We start from the raw sequence: 6,611 nt of genomic DNA, 5'->3' as shown, positions 1-6,611 counted from the left end.
GGTGACGCGCCCCCCGCCCGCGGGAGCCCGCCGCAATTCCTCCGCGCCCGCCCCCGCCCCGACGGCGCCCGGACCGCCCGGTACCGGTCCGGCCCGGCTCAGGTCGGCCCGGTACCGCCGTCCCGCCCGTCCCGTCCCGCCGCGCTCCCGTCCCGCCCCGTCCCGCCCCGTCCCGTCCCCGTCCCGGCTCTCCTCCCACCCCCTCGCGAAAGTTTTCCCGCGAGTTTCCCGTCGCGCCGGTGCCGCGTCCCGCCCGCCCCTCCCGGCCCGCTCCCCGCTCCCTCACCGGTTGTCGGCGCGGCGGCGGTGCGGGCAGCCCGCGCGGGCCGGGGCGCTGCCCGGCCGAGTCTCCTCCTCCTCCCCCCTCCTCCTCCTTTTCCTCCTCCCTCCCGCCCCCCGCCCGCGCCCGGGGCGGGGGGGGGGGGGGGGGGGGGCCGGTCCCGCCGCTGCCCGGCCCCGAGGCCGCGGGCGCGTGTCCTGCCGCCGTGGGGGGGTCCACGGCGGGATAGAGAGGGCGCGGGGCGGTGGTGGTGCTGGCACGCGTGGGTTTGCGGGGTCGTGGGGGCTTTACACGCGGCGCACACGCGTGTTGCACGCTGCTGGCACGTGGCTGCGGGTGGGTGTTTGCCCGTGGCGGGGGCTTGGCCGCGGGTGGTTCTGCGGGCAGTTCTCGGTGCAGGTGGGGTGCACGCGAGTGTCGGCTTCACGGGGGGGTGTGTGTGTACGGCGGTGCCTGCACACACGCCTGTTGTGAGAGCGTGTGCGGGCTGCACGCGGACGTGCTTGCGAACACGCGTGTTACGGGCCAGGGTTTGCACGCGAGAGGTTGCGCGTGGTTGCGGTGGCTCGTGCAGGTGTGCGCGGGAGCACGTTTCCTCCTGGGTATCTGCACAGGAGCATGGTTGTCCCGGTTTGAGCAACACAGGACTAATTTCACTTTTAATGTTTGGAAAAACTGCACTTTTAGAAGAATCTAGTGTCAGAATTCATGAAAATATTTCTAGCCAGCTGTGGGACGTGGGTTGCTGGTCTCTCTTTCTGAGCTCCCCAGGTGCGGGGACAAGGAGGAGCGAGAGCCGGGCACTTGACCCAAGCTGCCCACGGGATTATTTCACACCATGAACGTCACATTCCTTATAAATGAGAAAGTTTGCTGTGTAGTGCTCTCTCTCCCTTGATGGCCATGATCCTGAGAACTTCTTGCCCCAGTGCTGGACCCCCAAGCCCTTCCCTTCCTCCCGAAGCTGTAGCTGGGGGTGCCCAGCTTCTTGCTGATAGAATGGGCTGAGTATAATCCTGGTATATTTTATACTGGTATCGGGATCAATATTGGTTCTTTAGTATTATTAATGTTAATTATTTAGTCTTATTCTATTAAATCTATTTATGTTTCAACCCTTGTGTTTCCTTGTTTTCCCCAATTGCCCTTCCCAGGTGTGTGGAGGTCATCGGGTGAGAGAATAATTGTCTAAACGACAATAAGTTGTGAGTTTCTCAAAGCGTAACAGTGGTGCATAGCGGGGCTTGCACGAGTGCGTGCGCATGCTCGTATACGTTTTCATGGGTGTTTGCACACAGACATGCTGGCACATGAATGTGATGCTCGTGGGGCTGCAGCTGCCAGACTTCAGCTTGGTCCCCAGCTACTTTCCAGCCTGGGCCTCTTCAAGATTTGAGAGGTCCTGGAGCTGCTGCGAGTGTGGTGCTGGGAAGCCGGGTCCGGCTGCCGGAGCAGGCCTGATCCTTCTTCCCTGTGGCTCTAGCTGCTCCTGCAGGATTGGCATCACTCGGCTCCAAATCCATGAGTTGGAGGCTGAGGCTTAGGAGGGGACCCAGGGGGGAACGTGATATCCCAACTGAGGGTCCCACAGGTGAGCAGGTCCTGGACGGCCACGCAAGCACTGTCCCTGCATCCCTGCACATCCCGGTGCTGGCTCCATCCTGCTCCCGACCAAGCAGCAAAGCCCCAAGCCACCATTTCCCCCCCAATATTTTTCCCTTTGCTGGATGCTTTTCAGCCAAAAACTTGGGAAATACAAGTGGCCAAGAGGATTTGTTTCCCATGGGATGTGGAAACAGTGCCATGGGATGCCAACACCCTTTTCTTCCCCAGCATCAAGCAAAGCAGGGAAAAAGAAATCAAATTAAAGCAAAACTGCAAATGCCCATGCATGTTCTTTCCAGGCCCGGTATTTTTCCATTGGAAACAACCCCAAAAAGCTGGAGGAGGGAGCTCTGCTCTCCCACGCCCCTATCCCTGTATTTTGTGCTGGGGAAGCCCAAATTGCGGCTTCACTTGCAGCCGGTAAAGTGATTTTGCAGGCGGTTTGGCCAGAGCTGCTGGCGTGTGCCAGCAGGTTGGATTTTTAACCCGCTCCCAGCACTAAACCGGGCTTTGAAAGCTGGCAAAGTTTTTTTCCAAGTGTGTCTTTACTGTTTGCTTGGACATGAGTGTCACTGGCAGGTTCAAGGATGCGTTGCAGCATCCTGGGATCTGTGGGTTTTGCCCTTGCAAAAATCAAACCTCCTGGGACCAGGGGGACGTGTCCTAAGGACGTGGACAGTGAGCCATCTCTGTGGTCCATGGACCATCCTCTTGGCATTCTCTTGACCTCCTCCAGCTCTGGGTTTCCAGTACCTGGCTGTGCCCAAAGGGCTCCTAGCTTCGGGGTGGGTCAGACGAAGGCAGAGACCTAGAGACCTAGAGACTCATTGCATGAGTGGCTGCCAGCACTGAGCAAGCACAGGGCAGCATTGTAGTCCCGTGGTGGGCACCAGTGTGGCTGAGCCATCTCTGCTCCCACCACGTCTCTGCACATGGCCACATCACTGCAGCTGGATCCAGCAGCCCTTGGAGCACAAGGTGAAGCATTTTGGCGCAAAACTAACCATTTGGGATGGGGGGGGGGAAGAGAAGACCTTTTTTCCTTTGGCTGGGCTGGCTGGCATTGCTGGGGAGCTGTGTCATAGTGCCTGGGGGTGGCACAGACGATGCTAGCTCCATCCCAGCAATAGCCATCAAACTGTAGCATCATGGAATCATAGAATATCTGAAGTTGGAATGAACCCATAAAGATCATCGAGTCCAATTCCCTGCTCCTCGGGGGACCACCCAAAACTAAACCATATGACTAAAAGCATCGTTGAGATGCTCCTTGAACTCTGACAGGGTTGACCACTTCCTTGGGGAGCCTGTTCAGGGACCGACCACCCTCTCAGGGAAGAACCTTTTCCTAATGTCCAACCTGAACTTCCCCTGACGCAGCTTCATTCCATTTTTTCGTGTCCTGTTGCTGGTTATCAGAGAGGGAAGATCAGTACCTCCCCTCCGCTGCCCCCCTTGAGGAAGGTGTAGACTGCAGTGAGGTCACCCATCAGTGATGGGGTCACCCCTCAGTGATGATGTCGTCTGTCAGCGATGATGTCACCTGACAGTGATGAGGTCACTCCTCAGCCTTCTCTTCTCCAAGCTGGACAAGCCAAATGACCTCAGCTGCTCCTCGTAAGTCTTGTCCTTGAGACCCTTTACCACCTTGGTCACCCTCCTCTGGACACACTCCAGTAGTTTGATGTGCTTCTATTGAGGCGCCCAAAACTGCACACAGAGCTCGAGGTGGGGATGCACCAGTGCAGTACTGAGTGGGACAATCACCTCCCTCGACTGGCTTGCGATGTGGTGCTTGATGCACCCCAGGGCACGGTTGGCCCTTTGGGCTGCCAGGGCACACTGTTGACTCCTATTTAACTTGCCATCATCCCAAACTCACAGATCTCTTTCTGCGGGACTGCTCTTGAGCCTCTTGTCCCCCAGTTTGTGTGTGTAACCAGGATAACACCATCCCAGGTGGAGAATCTGGCACTTGCTTTTGACACATCATATGGTTGGTGATTGCCCGGCTCTCCAGTATATCCACATCTCTCTGTAAGGCCTCTCTACCCTCAAGGGAGTCCACAGCTCCTCCTAGATTAGTATTGTCAGCAAATTTACTTAATGTACATTCAACTCCCGTGTCCAGATCACTCATAAAAACATTAGTGGAGCCCTGGAGGAGCCCACTGCTGTCTGGCTGCCAGCCTGATGTTAGCCCACTTACTACAACTCTTTGAGCCCAACCTGTCAGCCAATTGCTCACCTGACGTATGACGGACTTGTTTTGCTGTGTGCTAGACAGTTTATCCAGAAGGATACTGTGAGAGACAGTATCAAAAGCTTTGCTAAAATCCCAAAATATCACATCTGCTGGCTTCCCTTGGTCAACTAGATGGGTGACCTTGTCATGAGAGAAAATTAAGTTGGTTAAGCAGGACTTTCCCCTCATGAACCCAAGCTGGCTGTGACAAATGACTGCGTTGTCTCTCAAATGTTTTTCAATAACTCCCAGAATAACCTTCTCCATAATTTTACCAGCCACTGAAGTGAGACTAACGGGCCTGTAATTACCAGGGTCTTCCTTCTTACCCTTCTTGAAAATGAGGACAACATTTGCCAGCTTCCAGTCAACTGGGAGCTCTCCAGACTCCCAAGACCGTTGAAAAATAGTGTAGAGAGGTCCCAGGATGACATTGTCTTGCTCCTCCAGTGCCCTAGGATGAACCCCATCGGGCCTCATAGCCTTCTGTGCATCCAGCTGGAGCACAAGATCAGGGTTGGCTGGGAATCTATCATTCCCCCCATCATGGTCTTCCAACACAGGGCTCTGGGGGTCCCAGGGCCCATCACTGGTGTTAAAGAAGGAGGTGAAGAAGGCATTGAACATCTCTGCTTTGTCTATGTCCCTATTTGTGAGGTGATCAACCTTGTCAAGCAACAGACTGATGTTATCTCAGATCCTCCTTTTGCTGTTAACATATTTTAAAAAGCCCTTTTTGTTGCCCTTCACAGTGCTGGCCAGCTTGAATGCTAATTGAGCTTTGGCCGCACAAGTCTTCTCCCTACAGTGGTGAAGAGCATCTCCATATTCCTCCCGTGTCACCTGTCCTTGCTCCCAATGTCCCTACACTTCCCTTTTCCACCTGAGTCCTACCAGCAGATCCCTGCTCAGCCACACCGGCCTTCTGCCCTGCTGGCTTGACTTCCAACACTTGTCAAGTGTTGATGCTCTGCTTGGAGCAGCTCCTGCCCTGGTGGCACCACTGTGGTGCTGGTGCTGCCACAGCTGCCGGCCGGGCTCCTCAGCTCGGGAGAGCTGGGGTTGCTGGTGAGCTGGTAGCGGGGAGAAGCTCATTAGAGGCAGAAGGTTAATTATATCAGACATGCCCAAGGAGCAGGTTGTCTTTGGGCCATGCTTAATAGCAGCTGACTGCCATGGCAAGCATCGGCCTCGATGTCCTTGGGGCTTGGCAGTGCCAGGGATGCTCCCCCCTCTGCTGGTCCCTCGATGGGCTGTGAAAACGAGTAAGCAAAAGGAAATCTAAAAACTCTCTTGATGTGATCTGCTCATCTGCATACAAACACTTCCTTTTCTGTCGCCTCAACGGCTGTGCAGGCAGAGACGGAGCAGCCGGCGCCATTGAGGTGCTGCTGATGATGGGAGCTGCCCCATGCCCAAGGTAGGGGCTTCACTGCAGTGAGGGGGGGATGTCGAGGGCTGGTGCAATGCCAGAGGCTTTCCGGGGTGCTGAGATGCTCCCTACGAAGGCAAAACCCACCTGAAGTGACATCTGCACCCTGCCATTTCAGGAGGGTGCAGCGAGGAAATGATGCCCTCTCTGGCTCGGTGGCGGCAGGGGTGGTGTTCGGCATTGCCTGTCTGTGCCGGGTGGCAAGGGAGGTTGGGGCACACACCTGCATGGGCCACCACAGTGAGCCAAGAACTAAAAGTGTTATTTATTGCAAAACGTCTTAAAGGGGACATGGTGGCTGTCCCTTGCTGGGGGTCAGAGGGCAGCCTGTGCATGAAGCTGCCCATGATGCTGCCCACCTTGCTGCTGCTCCTGACCATCACCAGCCTCAGCTCCTCGAAGCATCAATCCCATTGCTGCACCCACAGCAAAACTGTTTGTGCGTCGGGGTTGCACCCCGGCACCGCCAGACTCACGGCCTCTCTCCCCGGCGGTGTTCCCGTGGCAGGCACTGCTGAGAGAGGCACCGGGTGTGCTGTTGCAATGGGTGCAAATCTTGCTGCCAGCTGCCTTCCCCCCACCACTGCCGGCAAGCCCTGGCACCACGGTAGAGCATGCTGGCCACCCTCTGGTTTCCAGGCTGCTTGCTGGGGTCTTGCAACCATGGGCTGGGATGGCAGCAATGTGCGAGTCCCGGCTGGGGCAGGGAGAAGGCAGAAGCCTTGTCCCTGCGGTTTTACAACCTTAGTGATAATAAGACAGATGTGAAGAGCATCCTGCACCCCGGTCACTGTGGCAAACACCCTCCTCCTCACCTCACACTCACATCCGCTGCTGGCACAGCCGCTTAGTGCTTCCAGGCTGGGACTTTGCCACCATGATGGCTTCAGGGGGACTTGGCTGCTGGGGGCAATGGGGGAAGCCACCAGGACCCCATCTTTGTCCTGTAGTCAGCGCGTGGGAAAGGGACAAGGTCCCTGGGGACATGGGTGGGGGCTCCAGGGAGCTGCCCATATCCTGGGTGCCTTTTGCAGGGGAGGACCACGGTG

General features: G+C 56.5%; 1 protein-coding gene across 1 annotated transcript in view; it reads right to left on the bottom strand.

Moving 5' to 3' along the window:
* The window catches only part of CCDC102A (coiled-coil domain containing 102A), a 7,040-nt gene extending 6,671 nt beyond the window's left edge, over positions 1-369 (bottom strand). Inside the window, exon 1 of the mRNA XM_074152277.1 lies at positions 287-369. The gene's annotated coding sequence lies outside the window, so the exon portion shown is untranslated. The remainder of the gene's footprint in view (positions 1-286) is intronic.
* Positions 370-6,611: the final 6,242 nt, after the last annotated feature.

The sequence above is a fragment of the Numenius arquata genome, chromosome 8 (genome assembly GCF_964106895.1).
Source record: "Numenius arquata chromosome 8, bNumArq3.hap1.1, whole genome shotgun sequence".
Lineage (NCBI taxonomy): Eukaryota > Metazoa > Chordata > Aves > Charadriiformes > Scolopacidae > Numenius > Numenius arquata.
The sequence above is the reverse complement of the archived record's forward strand: the minus strand, read 5'-3'. Positions and strand labels throughout refer to the sequence as shown.